Below are 25,873 nucleotides of genomic sequence, written 5' to 3'. Positions count from 1 at the left end.
ATTTGTATCAAAATACGGAGAGTAGGTACGTGTGATGACCTTTACAGGTACGGACTAGCTGTTTCCGCAGCTACGAAAATTCGAGAATATAGATCATTTAATCCTCTGAACAACAGGAAAAGAACGAATGAATAATTGAAAGTGATATTTGTAACTTGTAATGCTCTCCAAGGGCGTAGATCTTTTTTCTTTCTTGGGAGGAGTAATCGAAAAAAAATTTTTTTGATGATATGTACTCATATCTATAATGTGAGAAAAAGAGGTTTGAAGTTTGAACCAAATTACTCGAGATAATATTTTTATTATTACCGCAATTCGATTGTTCTTATCTTATACTGGGTGTTCCTGAAGTGGAGTCACGTAGGAAAATGGGGGATTTCTTGGATAATTTCAAAAATAAAATGGCCCATAAACATGAGCCCGCTAACGCTTTGTTTTCGAGATACAGGGTGTTTCTTGTAGTCCTACTTTTTTATGATGCTTCACCAGTTTATTGAATCTTTATTAATCTTTACTACACAGTTGGTAAATAAGTTCCAAAACTTATAACTGATTTATTTATCTTTTAATAATTTGGATTTTCCAGAGAATTACTATAGAGAGCTGTTTGATTTTTTTTTCTCGAAATCGATTGCAGATACGACAAAACTTCAACAAACCAAAAAGTGTAGTATGTATTGAACCAGTGTGTTTTTTTTAATTTTTCTAAATTACCAGTAATTCACAAAAAAAATAATTATGTAGGAAAAGAAGCGGATGCCCTTCCAGAAAAAATTCACCCCGAAGATTTGCATTCAAAATTAGGATATCACATGATGAAACTTTAAATTGGAATATATCTACGCCAATTAAAGTTAATTATCTTGTGAAGAAAAAGTTCTATTAGAGAAAAATTTTAACTTTAACACCTGTATCTCAAAAAAAAAGCGTTTGCGGACACATGTTCTATGCCTTTTTTTTCTTGAAATGATCCGAGAGTTCTGTCATTTCCATTTGTACCTCCAATTTAGAAACACCCAATAGATATAGTCAATTCAAAAATTCACGAATAAATTGCTATTTGAATGAATAACAATAAATTGTACAACACAGCCCAAACAATTTTTCGATGCGAATTACTCATTACAGTATTGAAATTTTGTGACGAGAATGATACAAAAAACCGGAAACAACGGGGAAGTGTATACCGATGACGAATGAAAAAATCACAGTTGGCAAATAAGGAGCGATGCCGATAAACCAGATAGATAAAGGGAAATAATACACCTCGGACAAATACGAGCTCGTAGTGCAATAAAAGTACTCATCTTGAAAGCGGTAATAAACTCATAAACCGTAAAGGTGTCCGATTTTCTACTGACGTGTCGATTTCAAAGGAAAGTAATTATTGGTTCATTTCATGGAGAAATTCTCGTTCTTCATCTTTGCGAGATTCCTGAAATTTTATAATTTGAAATTCTTGGGGGGGAGGGTTAATTACCCCCCAGTACCCTCCCCTCATTTCTACGCCCTTGATGTTCGCATTTTAGGTTTTAGAAATCATCAAAATTCAAAATTTTCATCTTCAGACATTGAAGACTTGACTTATGCAGATTCATGTAAAAGGGTTATAAAACGACAGAGAGACCTACTAAATTCGATGGAACTTTATTTTCAATCGAAATACCTAATCCCTGAGAGCAGTAGATGCAGTAGATATTCTTTATTCACTCGCAAAATCTCAACTCGATCGGATTTGTTATCACTGAAATATTGGGTTTTTGTTTCCATATTCTTCTTTAATTTTCTCCGGTTCATTAACGCGATCAACATGAAATTTAATTAATTAATTCAATATTAAAGAAAAATATCCGAACAAAAAACCCAATATTTCTATGATATCATACCGACCGAGTTGAAATTTTGCGAGTGAATATAATTATATGAATTATATTATATTATTATTCACTCGCAATATTCTTGCCAAATTCCGCTGAAATATTTTTCAGCGGAATTTTGCATGACGATTTCTAGCTATTGGAAAATTACATGTATAGTAACCACTAACCACTCTAATGTTTATGCCAAATTTCAATTGGATCCAACCTATCATCACAATTCCTAATTCAGACAACAATACATCAAAATAAATCATATCTCATACACCGTGTATACGGTGTATATGAATAGTTGCAAAAAAAAATTAGAAAACGATTTCTTGTCACGAAATAGAGTTGGTGGGTTTCTCATAAAATTTTTTTTATTTGCTTAGTTATAGCCTCCTGAAGACGGCGCTCGAAAATTAGTTTTTAATTTGTGAAAAGTATTTTTTTGTTGCATTTTTTTAATATTTGTACCAGTTCTCAATAAAAATATCGTTTTGACATCACCTATTGGATACATTTAAGGTTCAAAATAATTCCATCCTCCACAACAGAGACTACCTATTTCTAAAGTTTCTATTTTTTTGCAAATTTTTTTTTCAATATGAAAATTTGAATGTACATTATCATTCTTTTGTCCATTTCTTTTTGAGTTCTCAGTTTCAAGTGAAAATTTATTTTCAGTATTCGTAAAACAAAATCAGTTCTCTCAAAAAAATTGAGTTCACTAAAGAGTAGGGCCTCCACGAACATCAGCAATAGCCTGACAAAGCCTTCGCATTCTTTCGATCAGTTGTTGAAGTAGCGTTAATCAATTTCTCTATAGAGTTGCGGCAAAAGCCGTATGAGTTCTTGAATTGTATATAGAGGTGGTTAATGAGAATTCAAAGACTTGTTCAATGAGATTGAGATCTGACGACCGAGGGGGCAGGACTAAATGCGAAATACCATGGGTTTCCAGAGTTGCTCGCACGATGGGGTGGCGCATTATTGTACAAAAATAAAAATTTAGTTCGATAGCGACATAAAAAAAAACAAAGGAATTATATTGTCAATGACTTGCTCTATGTAAATTTTGCGCATTCATCAAGTACCGACAATTATATACGTCCATGAAACTAGTAGTGCCTCCCCAAACAGTAATTGTACCAACTCTGAACGGATGTACTTCCTTGTCCCTTCGTTAGGTCTACGATCGTAGAATATAATGACTTGTCATTAAATGACATATTGAATCGAATATTCACCGGGTTTATTGTGAATTTATTTTTGTTTATGTCTCTGCTTCAATGTTGAATCTTTTTTTTATCAAAATTTCCAAAAATCACACTGTGAAGAATAAAAACCTAAATATCCCTTTTTTCACACATTTATTGGCTTCTCGTCAATTTTGGGCAACAAACAAAAAACAATTATGAATATTTAAGAAAAAATGAATATTCTGATTTATGGACATAACAAGTAAAAAATATATTTTGTTCAATGAATAAAAAGTCATCGTGGGCATGGAAATTCCACTTGAAAATTGCTATTATTCCAAACAGTCAATACAAGTATCTACTGCATGTTCTTTGCATGCGTGTTTTCTGCATTGCACACAGATTTTTCTTGATAATTTCTTTGAGGACGTATATGACATCGTCCGACATCATTTTCTTGCCTTGGCAGATCAGGAGGAGGGTACTGTCGCATCAAGTCCAAGAAGAGTATAAGCGCTTGTTCCACGAAATAGTTTATTGCTGCATTTTTTCTCCACTCAGTTTCTTTATCTTTTTTCTATATAAGATATTATGATCACGTTCACATTGTGAAAAACCATACACTTTCATCTTCATCTTCGACTTCTTCTGAATTTGGGTTATGATTTTTTCCACTCAGTTTTTATTCTCGTCCAAGAATACATAAATATACCAAAATTTTGGGAATCATGAAATGAACTCGATTATATTTGCAATAATGCCAGAAAAACATAACTTACCAAATTTCTGACAGCACACATGCTTCCAAAAATCGTAACGTAGTTAGGCGCGTGGATTACAATGGTAGACCACTCGTATTCAGACGCTACTAAACTCCACCAAAAATATTTCTTATAGCTCATTGCATACTGAATCGTTAGAAGGAGGTATAATTGACAGCTACTGAGGGCCACGCTTATACAATGAATGAAATTAAAAAGTGGTCACTGGTCACTGTTGGAATAGTGGTGGTCTACGATCGTAGACCACGCGCCTAACAAAGGGTTAACTAATCAACGATTTCTGGACACCAAGGATGGGTCTATACCCGAAAACGCCGACTTTCCGAAAACCGTCCATATCTCTACTCATTCGTGAAGAATACAGACCTCCATTGTTAGTTCCAATTCACATGTTCATTGGCCCTTTTCAATTGAAATCGCATATGGTTAGAAGTTAGTGGAATCCTTCGCAAAAGTTGTCGAGAACGTAGACTAAAGTCTGGAAGTCTTCGACGAACTGTTTCAATCGAAACCAAAATACCAGAAGCGTTCAAAAGCCGCTGTTGTATGATTCGGCAAATACTCAAAGGTTCTCTTCGAGTAGAAATAGTCAGAAACCGACCTTGTGTAGGAGTGGTAGATCTTAGGTGTACTTTACTCGGTCTTTCGGTCCCGTTTCCAGTTTTTCTGTATTGAAGAACGAAAAGTGGAACTAAGTTTGCTCTAACTTAAGAGGAATACGTCTGATTACGTCCCACCTCGATCATAACAATAGCACTTAGTTTACGACTAGGCATTACTGGACAACAAATTTTCTGAATTTGATTGTGAGAACGTAAAACTATAACTGAATAATAATTCTTAGAAACGCAGACGGCAAAAGCTTGACTTAAACTAAAGAAATTATTGAACGAGGAGCAGAAAAGCCATTCAGATATAAGAGAGTGAACATTTGATTTCACATAAACGAACATTTGGTGGACACGAATTGGCAACTTTTGAAACACTCAAAAAATTTATGAACTTTTGTGGAGCAGTATATCAACTACTCAAACATTTCATCTTGAAAGTGAGCTATTCCCATTCGAAGGTTCGAAATTTGAAAATGAAACAATACCGACGAACCATCAAAAAGAGAAGAAAGACTTGACGACTTAATTCATTAGGAAAATCAGAAAAATGTCTGAAAACACACCTAAACAGCAAGAATATGACTTGAGCTTCAATACAAATATTTAATCCTAACATACTTTTACAGTATAATTCCATGGACATAAAGAGATATTGAAAACATGCAACGTAAAATGAGAGCTGTGATGACGAAATAAGCACCATCCGAAAAGCAATATCAAGAGGACAGTCCTTCCGAGACAGGAGTCTGCTATACAACAAGCAAACTATTGAGGAAACACCTTTTCACAGGATAGTAAACACAGAGTAGTTGAAGTAGAGGAAATTTGCCAGTGATAAACACCAAAGGAACCAATGATGAAGAAGTCAACCTAGTCCAAACTAGTAAGCGAGTGCAGAATATAAGCCAAGAACTCGATCCGTTAAAAAGTAGGTAGCATACTGTCGGTGTCGATGATATGGTGGATGCGCTTTCTGTTTGTGTTTGTCTCTATCTTATTGCATTTGTAAAAATCTGAATCAATTCAGTAGTGATTTGTAGTAAAATGAATCCATATATCCGTGACATAACTATCATTACTTTCACAATTTATTTGACCAACATTGCTTTTAATATCGATTGTGTGGTACTGACCAAGATATTTTCAATATTATAATTTGTTTCACAATGAAAATGAATTAAATCCAGATGATGATATCTTTCAATGAACAAGTCTAAAACAATTTGGAGAATTAAAAATGGATCGAGAATTAAAAAGTCAAAGAATATTACCCTACCTAGTGGTAACCCAGCAGGCAAAGCACAGAAATAAAAGTCATTTTATTGGCACACAGCCTGGAAGTGCTGAATCTCTCCCGAATAGATTTCCCAGATCGTTTTACATGTTATCGACAGATAAGGTGTTGACGGTTGTGGAACAACTAAAAAATAAGTCCTCAAGTGGATACGATGCAATCAATCAATCAATAAGTTTATTAAGACAATTGTCAATAAACATACAATTCGTTACAGAGGATTCCTAATGAATCCTGTGAGTAACATAAAAATGAAAAATTTCCTCAATTACTCCCCGCAAAAATTAAAGTACTTATGACCTATAACTATTCTATAATTTTCAACATTCACTAACTTAACCTTAACTCTAATATACACATTATGTGTAATCTCATTCCCCACAACTGTCGCAGCAGAGATCCCGCACCAGAGATGTTTGTACCTTCCGTATTTATTTTTTCGTTCATCATGTCTTTTTCCACTGTATTCATCCATCCAGTATACCTTTATGTTTTCTTAGATTTGTCGCTATCATTATCTTGTGTTCGTAATTAATCATTCCATCCTATTAGTCCATCGAGAATATGTTTGAGTGTCCCTTCGTTTTCAGGATCTTTTAACCATTCAGAAACTTTTTTTTTGAACGCTGAACAATTAATTGTGTATCTCAGATTACTCGGTACAACGGCAAAAATTCTAGGTGCCAAGTAAGAAGCAGATCTTTGACCAATTCTTTTATTAGATCTAATGGTTTTGTAGGCCTGATCTTTTTGGCGTGTGTTATGTAGGTAATCGACTTTATTTAATTTGATCTTGGAAGCATGCACATTGGTTAAAATCTTTAATACGTATAATTGTCTTATATCTAAGACTTGAGACAACTGGAACAGCTGATCAGACGGGTACGTTCTTTTTTTTTGTTATGAATAATCTTGAGGATCCATTTTTGTATGACGTTCAGATTTCTAATATGTCGTTCATATGCACCACCCCATCCTATGATACCGTAACGGATCTGAGACTGAACCAACGCATAATATATTATTTTAAGATACTTCCTATCTTTCAAATATGTTTCCAGTATTCTGAACTTATGAATAATACCTGTCAACATTATAAAAAAATCCATTCATACAATAGTCCAACCTCTTACTAACATCATCAACAGATGCTTCGCGGATGGCATATTTCCAAATTCATTCAAGCTGGCAGTCGTGAAGCCTATACATAATAAGGGTGAAGCAGATAACTGTGACAACTACAGACCAATAAGCATCCTCCCAGATTTTTCAAAGATTTTGAAAACATTTTAGCTAACAGGTTACTGAAGTTCTTCAGAAAAAGTTAATTTCTGAAGCTTAACATGTCCTTCTGCGAAGTAGATGTACGGACACTGCAATCTATGAGCTTATCAGGAAGATATTAATATTAATAATAATAATAATAATAATATATTGCTTGGGAATATTCCTCGACATGTCCAAGACCTTTGATTGCGTGGATCACGAGGCTCTCCTGCGGAAACTCGAACGATATGGCATTCAAAATGATCAGCTGATAAGAAACTACTGAACTGGTCGTAGGCAGAGAGTGGAGATAGCAGTGGATGGGGTAACCTCTGCTTCCACTGAGGTAATCATTACATGGGGTGTCCCTCAGGGAAGTATATTAGATCCCCTCCTATTTTTTATGTTTATTAATGATCTCCCGAAGGACGCCGGTAAGGTTAGCTCCCGGCCGGCCAGCTCCACGGGCACCATTCATTCCCCCACGGTCAAACACACTTTCGTCATTTTCGATATTTGAATTGAATTTCTAGATGCGTGAATGTAATAAATTTAGGTTCATCTTATAGAAAAATGAAAGATCTAGCGAGTAGTAATTTTTCGTTTACATAAGCTACATCTAGGGATCAATTTCAGGATGGAATTGAAGAATTTCATGCCGGCCGAAGAGATTTTCGTGATTTTTATATTTTCCGAATGAGCGGCCAAAGATGAAATTTAATCCATGTTATAAGGGATTGAAAAAGCCATAAATATTGAAATTTTCATTCACTTTGGTTACCCCTAAGGGCCCAGCTCCAAGACCTGAATAGTATGATATCGGGCCGGCCGGATAGTTTTTCGTGTTTTTCATGTTTTTCGAATATGTGGCCAAAGAAAAAATTTAGTCCATGGTATGAAGGATTGAAAAAGCCAAAAATATTGTTTTTTTCGTTCACATTGGGTACCTCTAAAGGCCCAGCTCTACGACTTGAATTGTATGATATCATGCCGGCCGGATAGTTTTTCGTGTTTTTCATGTTTTTCGAATGAGCGGCCAAAGATGAAATTTAGTCCATGTTATGAAGGATTGAAAAAGCCATAAATATCGAAATTTTCATTCACTTTGGTTGCCCCTAAGGGGCAGCTCCAAGACCTGAATAGTATGATATCGTGCCGGCCGGATAGTTTTTCGTGTTTTTTATTTTCTTCGAATATGCGACCAAAGATAAAATTTAGTCCATGGTATGAAGGATTGAAAAATCCATAAATATTGTTTTTTTGGTTCACAGTGGGTACCTCTAAAGGACCAGCTCCACGACTTGAATTGTATGATATCATGCCGGCCGGATAGTTTTTCGTGTTTTTCATGTTTTTCGAATGAGCGGCCAAAGATGAAATTTAGTCCATGGTATGAAGGATTGAGAAAGCCATAATTACTGTTTTTTTCGTTCACATTGGGTACCTCTAAAGGCCCAGCTCCACGACTTGAATTGTATGATATCATGCCGGCCGGATAGTTTTTCGTGTTTTTCATGTTTTTCGAATGAGCGGCCAGAGATGAAATTTAGTCCATGGTATGAAGGATTGAGAAAGCCATAATTATTGTTTTTTTCGTTCACATTGGGTACCTCTAAAGGCCCAGCTCCACGACTTGAATTGTATGATATCGTGCCGGCCGGATAGTTTTTCGTGTTTTTTATTTTCTTCGAATATGCGGCCAAAGATAAAATTTAGTCCATGGTATGAAGGATTGAAAAATCCATAAATATTGTTTTTTTGGTTCACAGTGGGTACCTCTAAAGGCCCAGCTCCACGACTTGAATTGTATGATATCATGCCGGCCGGATAGTTTTTCGTGTTCTTTATGTTCTTCGAATAAGCGGCCAAAAATGAAATTTAGGCCGTGTTATGAGGGATTGAAAAAGCCATAAATATTGTTTTTTCGTTCACATTGGGTACCTCTAAATGCCCAGCTCCACGACTTGAATTGTATGATATCATAACGGCCGGATAGTTTTTCGTGTTTTTCATGTTCTTCGAATAAGCGGCCAAAGATGAAATTTACTCCATGTTATGTAGGATTGAAAAAGCCATAAATATTGAAATTTTCGTTCACATTGGTTATCTCTAAAGGTCCAGCTCCACGACTTGAATTGTATGCTATCATGCCGGTCGGATAGTTTATCGTGTTTTTCATGTTTTTCGAATGAGCGGCCAAAGATGAAATTTAGTCTATGTTATGAAGGATTGAAAAAGCCATAACTATTGAAATTTTCATTCACTTTGGTTACCCCAAACGGCCCAGCTCCACGACCTGAATAGTATGATATCGTGCCGGCCGGATAGTTTTTCGTGTTTTTTATTTTCTTCGAATATGCGGCCAAAGATAAAATTCAATACTTATGGCTTTTTCAATCATTCATAACATGGACTAAATTTCATCTTTGGCTTCTCATTCGAAAAACATGAAAAACACGAAAAACTATCCGGCGGCGCGATATCATACTATTCAGGTCGTGGAGCTGGGGCCTTAGGGGTACCCAATGTGAACGAAAATTTCGATATTTATGGCTTTTACAATCCTTCATACCATGGATTAAATTTCATTTTTGGCCGCTTATTCGAAGAACATAAAAAACACGAAAGACTATCCGGCAGGCACGATATCATACTATTCAGGTCGTAGAGCTGGGGCCATAGGGTTAACCAATGCGAACGAAAATTTCAATATTTATGGCTTTTTCAATCCTTCATACCATGGACTAAATTTCATCTGTGGCCGCTCATTCGGAAAATATAAAAATTATGGAAATCTCTTCGGCCGGCATGAAATTCTTCAATTCCATCCTGAAATTGATCCCTATATGTAGCTTATGTAAACGAAAAATTACTACTCGCTAGATCTTTCATTTCTCTATAAGATGAACCTCAATTTATTATATTCACGCATCTAGAAATTCAATTCAAATATCGAAAATGACGAAAGTGTGTTTGACCGTGGTGGAATGAATGGTGCCCGTGGAGCTGGCCGGCCGGGAGCTAACCTTACCGGCGTTCCCGAAGGTATTACATAACAGCAACTAGCATGGAATCATGTATGCAGATGACACCAACATAGTCATAGATGCTTCAACTGTTCTGGTCTAAGCTGATGCTTTGTCCATGGTCAAAATATGTTGCAGGAAAAACGGCCTGCTACTTAATTAGAACAAAACGGAATATCTATCGTTTCGTACTGAACGATCTAGGCAACCCTTCCCCGATGTAATGAGATTAGATAGCACTGATACCTGCAGGAGAAAATCGAGATAACATCGAAATCATGGCGAATCAAAGAACTCGCATTCAGGTGAAATCTGTGGACCATTAAAAGAAAGTAACTACACAACTCGAAGCCATTAACGGTCATAAAAAAATTCGATATAAATAACGAGCTTTGGACGCTTATATATGGTTGAAGTTTGATCGTAGTCGAGGGATTCTCACTTCCACGATGACAGTCACTCATTATTCTCACCGTTTAACACTATCAGTTCGGGATGAAGGAACCTATGATACGTATATTCAAAACAAGTCAGGTTTAGGCATCTTTTTAACCATTTCAACATAGTTTTGAGCTTTATGTTGCCTAAAAAATTTTATACAACTGGAACAAATGATGTTCAAGCTTCTCGTTCAACTTGATTCATTGAATTTATGAAGGCAGGATCCTTAATTAATTGTCTAATTGGTGGGCCGTCAAATATCCCTGCTCTGAGTTTTTCTGTGCTCAACTGATGCATTTTTACCCTTATATATGCAAAACATGACCCATTCTTATCAAGACTCTTTACAAATTGCTTCATTAAGCTCAACTTTATATGTAACGGAGGAAGTATGATTTTTTCCCTTCCAACCAAAGCGTCGTTAATGACATTGCTTTCCCCAACGTCCATGTTTTCTCTCCGAGGCCAATATTTTCTAACTCAGCGGTGTGTTTTGTCCCTACTGTCCCAGAGGCACAAGAAACACGGATATTTCGTATAACCACTTTGCTGCCCAAGAAGAAAGTTTACCATTTTTGAGTCTACACAAATCATCCATTGATGTTCATTTTAGATATTTATTGCTTACCTTGTTATCAAGCTACTTGATATTACTTGAGCTTGATATGCACGCATATCTATATTTCTGCAATATCGTGTGCGCAAATAGACTAAATAAGGGGATTCCCCGAGCGTCGAGAGACTGAACCATTTGCCAGTGTGACTAATTTCTCACATTACTATAAAATAAATTAAAATTAAATGTTTAAAAAACCATTAAAATTAATGAGTTTTTTTTCAATATAAAAAAAAATCGGAAAAAAGAAGAAGAAAATTCGGAAAATATTACACACTTATATGTATTTAAATAAAAACTAAATGAATGGAGTTTTTCTCAGGAAAGAACAAGACGAATTTCGCCGAAGCGGCAAATATTGGAGGGCGGCATTTTTCACTTTTTCCGAAAAATCCGAATTCAATCCGAATTCCTAGAAGTACTTTTGTATTGAATAAATTTATTTCATTTCAAAGAAATTACCATATGATTTTTTATATCAAATAACTAGGGTTGGACATGGGCGCATTCGAATTTAAAATACGGTCTACTCAATCATCTTAAAGGAAACAAAACAGAATGTTCAAGCGTTTTATAAAATAAAAAAAAAAGCGGAAGAACGGCCGCTGAGCCCCCTCTAGAGAAGCGGCAAATATTGGAGGGTGACTTTTTCTACTTTTTCCTAGAAATCGGAATTCCTAGAAGAATGGATTGGAAAAATAGCTATACGTTTCACATATAGCCAAGTGTTTTATTTCGTTGATCAATATTGGAACTTTTTTAATTTCAACGAATTTCCCACACGATTTTTTGATCAAATTATTAACTAGTGTTGGCTGTGGACGCATTCGAATTCAATATAATGGTTCATCCGCATCAACCGATTGTTTTACGCTGTCAAAAAAAAGAACAAAATGTTCAAGCGTTTTATAAAGTAGAACCTAAGCAGAAGAACTTGAAACCGCAGGTTTTGCTCTAGAGGGGCGGCAAATATTAGAGAGAGGCATTATTATCTACTTTTGCCGAGAAATCGGGATTACTAATAATTGTATTAAATAATTTTTTCAGCGAATTTCACACATGATTTTCTCAATAAGTTTTATGGATCAATATATTATTTTTATTTTGTTATGATTTATAGTGATTCAATTTATGTTTCTAATTCGAAAAAGGTGATATGTTCGGTTCTTTTATACAAAAAATTTAATAAATAAAAGTGTTTTTTGCAAGGTTCCTTCTAATTTCATCATTTTTTATTGATGTGACACTACACAATAAAACGGCTAAAAATCCAGTAGCTTGATATGATTCAATTACTTGATAAATGAATACTTGACTCTACTTGAGATTGAAAAACTACTACACATAATTTGATTGATTACATTAGCTTCATTTTAATCGGACCAAGTGATGATCGTACCAATTATCACCCATTGATGATCACATGATCAGGAACATCCTGATTTCAACCAGGAAGAGTCACCCAGCGATTCCAATCATCGCACCAGGAATTGGTTTATTTTTCCTCAATAATATTTCTAACTTAGATATATTTCGAACTCTGTTCCACAAATCTCATCTCGACCTCCAGTTTTTTTGCACGTGTTTCAATTTGATAAAGTTCTGGAAGTGATGAGAAAGAAAATTGATTTTTTTTAATATAAATTTTGAATTAGATCATTTTTACAGGAAGAAAGTGGCAGACTTGTGCTGGACTTGATTTCAAGTCAAGTCAAGCCAAGTAACTTGAAAATCAAGCCAAGCCGTGAATCCCTATTTATGATACTTCTTCTCCAAGACTATGTGGTATTATATTCTTCTTTCATTTTCGTTGAGTGGGCTAGTGATATTGAACCGTATTTACTCAATTACAGATACAGACTGACAATAAAATCATTGTACCCAAATTAGTGAATAATTTTAGAACTCTCATATATACTCAAATACTCTCAAATATACTGAATGAAACCCACATTGGTAGATAACTTGATGTATCTAAAAAAGTAGAGCTGATAGAAAAAATGTAAAGATTTATCGTCCCAAATATAGTTGAAATCAACTCTAAAATCCCAGGCACCAAAAAAAAATTATTTTTGTTGCCCTGTCTTATTGATGAGCTTTGGAGCTCAGTTTCAGTGAATAGATGCCCAATTCATGAATACAGATGGCATTACAATAAATTTTTGTAATAGCTGACTATACCTTCGTGTTCAATATATCTAAATAATTTTGTTGATGAATATAACGGAATTTAATGAATGTATGAATAATAACAAATAAATATGTTTATTTCAATGACAATGGTAAAAACAAATACTCATTTTACGACTTTATTTCTAGACTTGTCATGAAGACAGATATGAATCTTTCGTATTGATGTCTTCTATATGATTTTTGATTATTTATTGAGAGTTTTTGTTTTGAGAAGGCAACTTTAATAAATCAGTTCCCAACAGAGGACAGATTTTTCCACATTAGTTTTTTGAATACTAGAATATTCAAAAATACAATGTTGAATCCAACGCAATATTGTCGCCAACAGTTCCTAGGTTTATTTAAGAAATTTATCCACTCAGGAAAAGCTTGAAATTGGATTGTAGTAGGTATATAGAGGTGAAGAAGATCATCGTCCGAAAATGAAGACATCAAGAAAGACAGGTGTTTGCCTGAGGCGGTTCAAGTCCCGTATCGAAGCAAATAGCAGTCGGAAGTTACCATTGGCGTGCAATAGCATTTTTCTTGTAGTCCATTTTCTACATTCTCAGGCTCAAAAAATTCGAGAAATTAATTATATAATATAATGGAGCATAGTGTTTGTTATAATGAAAAGTGGTTTAGCTCGAAAAAGTATAATAATTCAACTCCCAAAAGGTTGAAGATGTTTTGTTAGAATGTAGTGTGTTTAGTATAGAGGTCGTTAATGTTGATATCCAGCTTTCTTAACAGTAGAGAGTTATTGCAACGCACAAATAAGCGATCTTTTATTACAGGATCTCTTATTTTGACATGTACTCATGCGCATTGAGTCAGATATTAAGGATTGTTTAAATCTAAATACAGGCCTCCCTTACTTTATTTAAATACAGGCGACCAACTTTTATTTAAGGATCTTTTATTTTGATAGATATCTGTTTATGCCGAATATTTACCGTCGTTATTCAGCAAGAACTAACCTATAAATATTTGTAGCTGTTTAGGTAAACAAAGTAATGAAGTGAACTTTTTGAGAAATTTGCATTTTATTTCTTGATTTTGGGCATCTGTGGAAATTTCATTCGAGAAAAAAAATGTGCTCTCAATAACGAATTTTTCAAGAACTTATACGATTCTCAACGAAACATATTTAATTTGAACCTACATACTAAAAGAATTAAAAATAATACTGATAAATCCTGAATTTTATTAGAAATAAGAATTTTCCTATATGTGTAATGTAGTATTGTTAAAGCATAGTATAAGGAATTCCTTCTACTATGGTTAAAGAATGCTACTGCATACTGAATATTATTTTTTTTATATTGAATATAAATAATTCATTCTGTAATATGGACACACCAATGGGATTGTTTTGAAAGAAAAATAATAAACTTGTTACCTAAGTACTTTTTTATATATTGAATAAACATAGCATAAAAAAAGCAAATCACAATGCAAAACCAAATTAATTATCAGTAATGTTATTATAAAATTATACGTTACGTACACTTTTTTCAAAATTATTGTAGGAAAAAGTACAAAAATACATAACATAATTCTGTTAAACAAAATAATCTTCCAATACTGGTGGTTTCACATAAAAAGAAATACTTGATTGACTTCCATTCAAACTTGATGATACTTCGTCAACAAATTTCTCTAATAGTTCCATCGATAAAACCCCAGTAGTTTGGTACAGCTCCTCCCATATTACGAATTGGTAGACTAAAAACGAATTAAGGTAATATAATATATAATAATTTAAGTTTAATTCAGCTAATACCTGTACATATAGCTGATAACTATTTCTATAAAGCCACTTATGTGCATTCAAATTATCTTAGAAGTGTCCATGATTTTCCACAATGAAGATTGCAGTTATAAAAATAAACTTCGATAATGATTGCGATACTTGTAGTAAAAATTTTCCAAGTCAACTAGTCGATTTGTTTGAATTGGTTTTGATATATTTTCTACACCAACTGTATCTATTATGAAAAATCAATTCCTCAATAATGGTCCCAGCTAAAATTGCTAACGCTATTTGTTCTTTCATTTTCGATTTTGAACTTTTACCAAATGAATTATTTTATTTATCAGAATACAAAATAAAGGTGACAAAATATAAATATGTCAAATTTAAAGATCTGTCACTTTACTGACTTTCGTTAAAAGCACCTTGCAATAGTTCACTTTTAACGTCCACGATAGAGGATCCTTTATTACAGGATCCTTTAATAAAAGATCGCTTATTTGTGCGTTGCAATAACTCTCTATTTGACTCAATAAACCAACGTGGCGACAAACGTGGTCTCGTTTTTGATTGGCTGAGCCTAAATATGGCGACTTCTTCTTTACATTCTCCGATTACCTGATTTATGGTATTTATTCAAAATGTTAGGCCCATTTTATTAAGTCACTGTAGTATTCTTCAGTTGAATAAATCTAAGTATATATAAAACCGCTTGCACATATACGTCAAACTTTAAACGTAAAATCACAGCCCAAACGGGACCATCTAGAGCAAAAATGACAAGAATAAGACCCCCCTCGAAATCGTCTGGAGATCCCGGGAAAAATCCCAAACCTTCGACTCTCCCCGCGGTTTTCGAGTATACGGGGTGTTTCGGATCATTTTGACATTTCAAGTCCCATATTTCTGTGGTATCTGTGGACAATTTGGCTGTCAGTGTCATGTTAATAATAAATATTCCATTTCGATATATGAAAGTTCTTGAAAAAGTTTGCAGTTTCCAAAATTGTTATTCAATATTTAAATAAATGCCGACAGATAAAATGCAAAGTCTTCGGCGAATCGAAAATTCGATAGATATTTGTCAAAATTTGGAAATGAACATTTATAACATCGAATGCATTTTCCTCAATTCAGGTTTGTTTGAAGAGTTTGTATTATTTGGAATTAATTGGATGAATGTTACTTTATTTCAGGAATTTTTCGTTTATTTTCCACAATCTATAAAACTACATTCCCTTTCGTGAGAATTTGAATTTATTGCGACAGAAGATGGAACTACCAAAGAGAATAGAAGCTTCATTCATCAATTCAGTCTTGGATTGGAGTAAAAGTTATGCTACTATGAAACAGTATTAAACAGATAGAAAGACTCCTTATAGATAATTCACAATTGGCTTTATTACTGGAAAAAAAGAGCCAAGTTAGTCAGATAACAGTCAAAAGTTTCCATGAGTTTTTTGAATATCTAAAATATATCTAAGTATATATAAAACCGCTTGCACATATACGTCAAACTTTAAACGTAAAATCACAGCCCAAACGGGACCATCTAGAGCAAAAATGACAAGAATAAGACCCCCCTCAAAATCGTCTGGAGATCCCGGGAAAAATACCAAACCTTCGACTCTCCCCGCGGTTTTCGAGTATACGGGGTGTTTCGGATCATTTTGACATTTCAAGTCCCATATTTCTGTGGTATCTGTGGACAATTTGGCTGTCAGTGTCATGTTAATAATAAATATTCCATTTCGATATATGAAAGTTCTTGAAAAAGTTTGCAGTTTCCAAAATTGTTATTCAATATTTAAATAAATGCCGACAGATAAAATGCAAAGTCTTCGGCGAATCGAAAATTCGATAGATATTTGTCAAAATTTGGAAATGAACATTTATAACATCGAATGCATTTTCCTCAATTCAGGTTTGTTTGAAGAGTTTGTATTATTTGGAATTAATTGGATGAATGTTACTTTATTTCAGGAATTTTTCGTTTATTTTTCACAATCTATAAAACTACATTCCCTTTCGTGAGAATTTGAATTTATTGCGACAGAAGATGGAACTACCAAAGAGAATAGAAGCTTCATTCATCAATTCAGTCTTGGATTAGAGTAAAAGTTATGCTACTATGAAACAGTATTAAACAGATAGAAAGACTCCTTATAGATAATTCACAATTGGCTTTATTACTGGAAAAAAAGAGCCAAGTTAGTCAGATAACAGTCAAAAGTTTCCATGAGTTTTTTGAATATCTAAAATATACACTTTTACGACAGAGGAGTGCAAAAATATAAGTGACCACTCCGTTTTTGAAGAATTTGAGTGCAGTGCTGTTGAATTTATAATGAATAAGTCAAATCTTTCATACTAATAATTTCAATTATATATAGGTACCCTGTTATATTATTTTCCACTCAACTGAAACATGTATTAATAAGCCTTGGAAATTAGAGACTCTCAAACTTATAACCTGATTTCTCAAAAAGGTTTCACCAAGATAAGATATTGTAGGTAATTGCTTATGAGGTAACATAGGCCATGGGTATTTGAAAGGCAAGTCTATTCATTATGTCTCTTTTTAGTTGGTTTATTATAGCTATACTGAATATTTCTAAAAATAACATTCACTTCAGATGTGAATTAATTAAATTTGGACTTATGCATCATATCATATATGACTATGAAATTGAGAAAGACATATTCTTCTAAATTCCATTATAAGTCTTTCGAATAGTACTTTGAAGATATTGATTTCAATGACGTATGGAATATATCAGTTGAAATTCTAGTCAAAATGTTACGACAGAAATAAATTTTGAAGGATCATTCAGTATATGAAGAATTTTAACATGGCAGTCACTTTTGAAATTGGTATCAATTTTCCAGCAATTCAATGAAGGTATAAAATACTTTAAAAAGCAACTATTTATTGAAAATTTCCATGTCATGAATGAATGATCAAATTTGTATAAAAATGTAGATACCTACCTATTTGTTCACTAAAGTTTCCAATTTTTTAATCGTTATAGGAATAGGTGCTATATGGCCATTTCAAAAATGCTATCCTACTGATTTATTCATTGCTTTTCATTTTGGTAAGAATTAAATTATTCATTGATTCAGATCCAAAGTTAACATTTGAAAAAATCAAGTCAATGTAGTTATTCGAACCCACTAATATGGGTCAATAGTATTGGCCGATACAATTTTAGTACCGATTTCAAATACTCAGTTCCTTTTGACTGAAGTAAAAATTGAACAATGATCTTTGTATCTTGAAATGAGTTTTGCACTTTTCCAGTGTTCAACAATGAGATAATTATTAAATTGACTCAAGAAATTAACAGAGTATGCTATATCAGGACTAGTTAATACTGCTGAAGATATTAATAAACCTATTAATTTCTTATATGGTTCATCATTACAACTCTCTTTTGTTGAATCAAAATTCAATTTAGTTTTCACATGTTCACAATCAGACATGTTGAATTATTGCAATACATATTTGAAGAATATAATCGATAGCTTTACTACCTTTTCCATAATTTCTAGTAATATTCATCCCTAATCATTTTTTAGCTTCCCCTAATTTCTTTATCATAAAATTTTCTATCAGAAAATTCATTCAGAATTAACATTAGTTAAAACAAAAAAGTCATCCATGTACAATGCAACAATAGTAAGCCAGTTATTTTTTGATTTATGTAAATACTATGATCAATTGTTGATCTTTTGAAACTTTTATCTATCAAAATTTTATTTACTATATAGGACATAAATTGCCCTGTTTAATTCACCCAGAGCCACAAGTCTCGTTCTATAACATAGCATCAATACAATCTTCAGATACTAAAAAACTCCTTAGTTCGTCAGGAATTTTCAATAGGTCCTTCAAATTGTTGCAATTATATTGTATTTCTTCACAAAATATGGAATAGAAGAATAATTTGCTGCTCAACTGAAAAATGTATTGATAAACCTTGGAAATGAGGGACTTCTTATAACCTGATTTCTCAGATATGGGTATCCGAAAGGTAGATCTATTATTCATTCTGCCTCTTTTCAGTTTGTTCATTACAGCTATACTGAATATTCCTAAAAGAAAAATCTCACTGTAGGTCTTTTCATAGATCTTATCGACCGATTATGTAAATTCCATATTTGTCAAAACTGAAAATAAACATTGAATGCAATTTCTTTATTTCAGGTAGTATTTCTATTAATGAGTCAATTGAATAAATGTAACTTCATTTTAGGGCCCACAAGTAAATATCCAATGGAATGATAGCCCTTAAAATATATCTATTATTCATTTTGAATTGACTTACAAGAATATCAATATTTTCATCGGCAAGACATAAAACGACAAATTTTCTTTCAAAGTTGAAATTCAGAGAAAAATATGCTAATAATTGTCTATTGTAACTATCAAATAAACAAAAAAAAGGACCATAAAAAGGATTACAACTTAACTAACAAACATAAACTTTTTTTGTCAATTTTTCCCACCCAATCATCAATTAAATTTGGACTTATGCATCATACATGTCTCTATAAAGAAGAAATGTGCTAATTTAAAATCTTAATGTTGGGATTATATTATTATTCAATATTCTCTAAAAATTTTTTACAAACCTATACGCATGAATAACTTTCTTGAAAGACTGACGCTCACATTTTGATTATTCATTTCTCCCAAATTCTTCAAAGAAAGAAATTGCCATTTCTGGAAAAATGAGATCTGAGAATTTGGTTGATATCGGTTATTTTTTATTCATTATTAAAGAATACAATAAACGATTTATATTTCAACAAAATTTTAAGACATGCGTGTGACTGACAATTATGATCATAGAGAAATCTTTGTTTATGGTTATGACTGCGTTCGGCAAATCCATACTAGGGATGGGCAAAGGTCAGAAAACTATCGATATCTATATATTGTATCGATATTTTCTTACACTATCGAAATGTGTCGAAATATGTAAGAGTAAAATATCGATATATATCGCTGTGATATTTTGGTGTGAGAAATTCTTTGATTTGAATAAAGTTTTTCTATCATAGAGGATAATAATAATATTCAGATGACAAGATTCAGTGGAAAACGACATATTTAGTAGTTTGCTTCCATTTTTATGGAGTATTTTGTCCTCCTGAACATTTATAGGGACATTGATGTTGACGAGGACGCTGTGATTACAAGGTTTTCAAAGGGTTCAAAGTTTTAAAGACCAAATTAGATTTTGTGATGTAGTTGCCAATTGTCTTCTTTCTTTCATATCAAACAATCTAATTTTTTTTTAATTTCTACCTGAATGGTTAAAACCCTGATTAGTAAATAATGGTATTATAATACAACAAATACATAAGGGTACAACTTTTTCTGCGAAATTCGAGGCTTTATTGTAAAAAACTGGTTATACATTTATAATTCAAAGTATTGCCCATCGCTGGTCACTACTTTCTCCCATCTTTCGGACAGCGTACGAATTGAAAAAACTGGTCACCTTTTGAAGCGATCCACGAATCGATTCAAGTTTTTACTTCTTCATAAGATCGGAAGTGTTGGTCAGCCAGGCCGTGTGTTATTAATTGAAACAAGTGATAGTCCGTGGGAGCAACGTCTGGAGAATACGTCGGGTAGGGTTGTGGGGTAGGAATTCCCATTTTAACGTTTCCAAGTATATCTTGACTACTTTCGCAACATGGGGTCGAGCATTGTCATGCAGTAAAATCAATTCATCTTCTCTCTCGTTGTATTGCGGCGGTTTGTTTTTCAATGCTCGGTACAAACGCATTAATTGCGTTCGATAACGATCGCCTGTGATTCTTTCAGTCATAATACACTACGCCGAGCTGGTCCCACCAAATACTGAGCATGACCTTAGAACCGTGAATATTCGGTTTGGCCGTCGATGTGGAAGCATTGTCAGGATATCCTCATGATTTTATGCGCTTGGGATTATCGTAATGAATCCATTTTTCGTCTCCAGTCCCAATCCGATGCAGAAACCCCTTCCGTCTTTGTCTTACAAGCAGCTGTTCACAAGTAAATAAACGTCGTTCAAACACCTCGCGGCTTTAACTCGTACCGCACCCAATTTCCTTGTTTCTGAGTCATTCCTATGACTTTCAGGCGTTTTGAAATGGCTTTTAGTGACACTCCTATTGATCCTACAATTATTGTTGCGTTTGACATGAGTCTTGATCGATTATTGCCTCCAATTCTGCATCTTCAAAAAACTTCTCTCTTTCACCGCGATGCTGGTCTTCGACATCAAAATCACCATTCTTGAAGCGTTGAAACCACTCATCTATTTCTTTATTTATTTAATCAAACGGAACAAGCCATTTTACTGATGTACCAGAAAATAACTAAACCTAGACATAAACAATATCGTTGGTACGTTCTTCCACCAATATCGTTCTCACTATATATTTTAGTAGAAAATTGAAACCTCCCGCAAATGACGAGAATTTGGCTCGTAAGCTAACATGGTTGATCGTGAATAACTTTATGATGCAGACACAAATCGACTAACATGTCAATGGCGTTATGTTCACAAATACCTAAACTTATTGTATGACATCTACGATATATTTATTTCTACTACCACTTACCGTTACAGCCATCTATTGCAAAACGGCGGACGCAAAGTTGTACGCCTTATATAAATATTCATATGAATATCTAAATATAAATATTTTTGAGAGGTAAGGCTTGATATCGGTATAATCTGGGATTTGGTCCCATAGAAATACTCGAAGCTCATAACGGCGAACCCCCTCAAAATTTAAGGCTAGGACCGCCCTTGATATGTCGTCATGGAAAGTTATTTGCATCAAATATTTTCATGTGAGCAAGGGCCAAACGGTATGTTCTAGGAAAAAAAATCATATAGAATTCCACCCTAGAATCAGCATAGTATACCGAGTGAATCGTCTGAAATCAGCTAACGATACAAGGTTTCTGAAAAAAATCTTTTATTTTCTAGAGGGGTACCCAGTGAAGGATCTACCGGCATAGTGACGGGGTCCAAGGGGCGGAGCCCCTTCGGCGAGCAGAGCGAGTCTTACATATATAAAACCGCTTGTGACAGTTCGGCAAATTTTAAACGTAAAATCACTGCCCAAACGGGACCATCTAGAGCAAAAATGACAAGAATCAAAATCATCTCGAGATCCCAGGAAAAATCCAAAACCTTCGATTCTCCTCGCGGTTTTCGAGTATACGGGGTGTTTCGGATTATTTTGACATTTCAAGTCCCATATTTCTGTGGTATCTGTGGACAATTTGACTGTCAGTGTCATGTTAATAATAAATATTCCATTTCGATATATGAAAGTTCTTGAAAAAGTTTGCAGTTTCCAAAATTGTTATTCAATATTTAAATAATCTTTACTTTAACGCCCCCTCCCCAATTTTGATAATTTTTCGTATAGTGATTCGTTATGATGTTTTCATGCTATATTTCCAATAAGAGCACTGGCAAATAAATAGTTTCCGAGATAATCGATGAAGAAAATTGCTATTTCTAACACTTACTCAATACGGGCCTGATAATTTCTTTTTATGTTTCTATGAATATCTATGTTCATACTTTTCTCCATCAAATTTAGCACATAATACACATTCTAATTTGATAAATTCCTACGGTTTCAACACATTTTCACAAGAGAATCACCTTCAAACTACCAAAAAATCATCTCTCTTAAGATATTTTTTTCTCGGACAGTTTCGGCGACTTTATCTTATCAATCGTGGTGAAAGACTTCGATGTTAATTCAGGAAATTCAGGAGTCTCGGTACAAATCCTTCGTTGTTTTAGGGAATTCCTCAATCCGTTGTCCTGGCTTGACGGATTGAGTATTAGCGCTTATGCAAACAAGTGCCTTCGGTTGAAAGGATCCTGCATATATCAATGGTGTCTTTCTTGGGCGACACTTATAGGAATATATATATCTTCATTGGATATCCTTGAAATGTGATAGCAGATATGAAACCATGACTGTATGTCTTCCAACGTAATTTCAAAAAATTGGGATTTCAATTTCGGCTTTCATTTTGACATTATAGCTTTTATTGGTTATGGGTTGATGTTATTCTATGAATATATATATAAAGGAAAAGATATTGAGTTGGCCATCGCTTAATATTATCATTGCCTGGAAACGTTCTTTTGCTAGTAGCCATTTTAAAAAATGGGCTGAAATATATTCACAAGCAAACAAGATTTGTGTTTTTGAAGCTATTATTTGAAATGTAAGTAACTTACGAACATTTCTAACTTGAAATATTGTTCTTTCGGAAAAGTTCGCTTGAATTTTTTTTCAAATCATTTGCAGATTACAATGATTGATCTCCAGCCAGTAGTAAAGAGTTGTGGCTATAACGTCTGCAAAGAGAGTTCTTTCACACGAATATTGAGTTTAACCAGATGATTTTGAATAAAGTTGTGCAGCGGCAATTCCTTATAGCTCATGGGCTGTTGTCGTGTCACGCTTTTTGCGAAAAATGCCGGTCAAGAGTATCTGCGGACTTTGAAATCTTTTTAGATGCCGCTATTATTTAAAATGTAAGTAACTTACGAACTTTTATAACTTGAAATATTGTTCTTTCGGAAAAGTTCGCTTGGATTTTTTTTTCAATTCATTTGCAGATTACAATGGTTGATCTCCTGCCAGTAGTTAAGACTTGTGGCTATAACGTCTGCAAAGAGAGTTCTTTCACGAATATTGAGTTTAACCAGATGATTTTGAATAAAGTTGTGGAGCGGCAATTCCTTATAGCTCATGGGCTGTTGTCGTGTCACGCTTTTTGCGAAAAATGCCGGTCAAGAGTATCTGCGGAATTTGAAATCTTTTTAGATGCTGCAAAGTGATTTTTATGTCAGAGCATCTTTTGACATAAGGTATTAATTTTTTTTCATTTTGCTTAATTTATTTGTTTGGGAAAAAGAGTAATTTGCTCGTATAGAATGAATTGTTTTTGAGAATGTCATCAAACTCTACATGTTAGATATTTTTAAGAGTAAACGTGCTTTATAACGTTTCTTCAAAAATTCTTACCCATCCAGCTCCCCTGTTCACTCCCTATTCCGTACAACAAATCAGCAAAAATACTTGTTTTCTATCATTGATATTGTATTGGTGCTGGACGGTGAACTCATGTTGTGAGCTTCTTTTATTTTGTTGCTGAATTAAGGTTTAGGAATTATTTTGTGATGGTTATTAATGATTGCGAACTAGTTTTTATGCTGAATAACATTTACTTTAGATATTTTTTTCTTCAAATTTTTGAATTATTTCGTTTCTGAGAACAACGTCATCAAACTGCAGAATTACAGGTGTGTAGTTATATAAGGTTATGTTAGGTTACGTTCAAAACTTTTTGAATAAAATTGTAGAATTTTTTAAAATTGTTTTTGATAATGACGTCATCAATTTGCAGAATCACAGGTGTGCAGTTAAATAAGGTTTGGTTATGGCTATGTTAGGTTATGGTTATGTTAGGTTATGGTTATGTTAGGTTAAGGTTATGTTAGGTTATGGTTATGTTAGGTTATGGTTATGTTAGGTTACGTTTAAATATTTTTGAATAAAATTTTTAAAATTTTTTGAATTGTTTTTAAGAATGACGTCATCAAAATTTACATGTCAGATATTTTTAAGAGTAAACGTGCATAGAAATCACCATTTTCATAACGTTTCTTCAAAAATTCTTTCCCACCCAGCACCCCTGTTCACTCCATATCCCGTTCAACAAATCAGCAAAAATACTTACTTGCCATCATCGAAAACCATCAAGAATCATTGTAAAATGCACATTTTCAATGAAAAATAACAAAAAAGTGAAAAATACGAGGGGGCGTTAAAGTAAAGAATTACCATTATTTTTTATTCATTATTAAATAATACAATATACGATTTATATTTCAACAAAATTTTAAGACATGCGTCTGACTGACGATTATGATCATAAAGAAATCTTTGTTTATGGTTATGATGAAACCGTTACGCTTACTGACTGCGTTCGGAAAATCCACACTAGGGATGGGCAAAGGTCAGAAAACTATCGATATCTATATATTGTATCGATATTTTCTGACACTATCGAAATGAATCGAAATATGTAAGAGTAAAATATCGATATATATCGCTGTGATATTTTGGTGTGAGAAAATTCTGTTGATTTGAATAAAGTTTTTCTATCATAGAGGAGAATAATAAGATTCAGATGACAAGATTCAGTGGAAAACGACATATTTAGTAGTTTGCTTCTATTTTTATGGAGTATTTTGTCCTCCTGAACATTCATAGGGACATTGATGTTGACGAGGACGCTGTGATTACAAGGTTTTCAAAGGGTTCAAAGTTTTAAAGACCAAATTAGATTTTGTGATGTAGTTGCCAATTGTCTTCTTTCTTTCATATCAAACAATCTAATTTTTTTTTAATTTCTACCTGAATGGTTAAAACCCTGATTAGTAAATAATGGTATTATAATACAACAAATACATAAGGGTACAACTTTTTCTGCGAAATTCGAGGCTTTATTGTAAAAAACTGGTTATACATTTATAATTCAAAGTATTGCCCATCGCTGGTCACTACTTTCTCCCATCTTTCGGACAGCGTACGAATTGAAAAAACTGGTCACCTTTTGAAGCGATCCACGAATCGATTCAAGTTTTTACTTCTTCATAAGATCGGAAGTGTTGGTCAGCCAGGCCGTGTGTTATTAATTGAAACAAGTGATAGTCCGTGGGAGCAACGTCTGGAGAATACGTCGGGTAGGGTTGTGGGGTAGGAATTCCCATTTTAACGTTTCCAAGTATATCT

General features: G+C 33.7%; 1 long non-coding RNA gene across 1 annotated transcript; it reads left to right on the top strand.

Annotated features, from left to right (window-relative positions):
* Positions 1 to 23,209: 23,209 nt before the first annotated feature.
* Positions 23,210 to 23,972, top strand: LOC123689077. Its single transcript, XR_006750166.1, has 3 exons — positions 23,210 to 23,294; positions 23,378 to 23,607; positions 23,692 to 23,972. It is a non-coding gene; the product is annotated as an uncharacterized LOC123689077 (long non-coding RNA).
* Positions 23,973 to 25,873: the final 1,901 nt, after the last annotated feature.

Source organism: Harmonia axyridis, chromosome 1, assembly GCF_914767665.1.
Source record: "Harmonia axyridis chromosome 1, icHarAxyr1.1, whole genome shotgun sequence".
NCBI classification, from domain to species: domain Eukaryota; kingdom Metazoa; phylum Arthropoda; class Insecta; order Coleoptera; family Coccinellidae; genus Harmonia; species Harmonia axyridis.
This window is presented reverse-complemented; position numbering and strand designations above follow the sequence as displayed.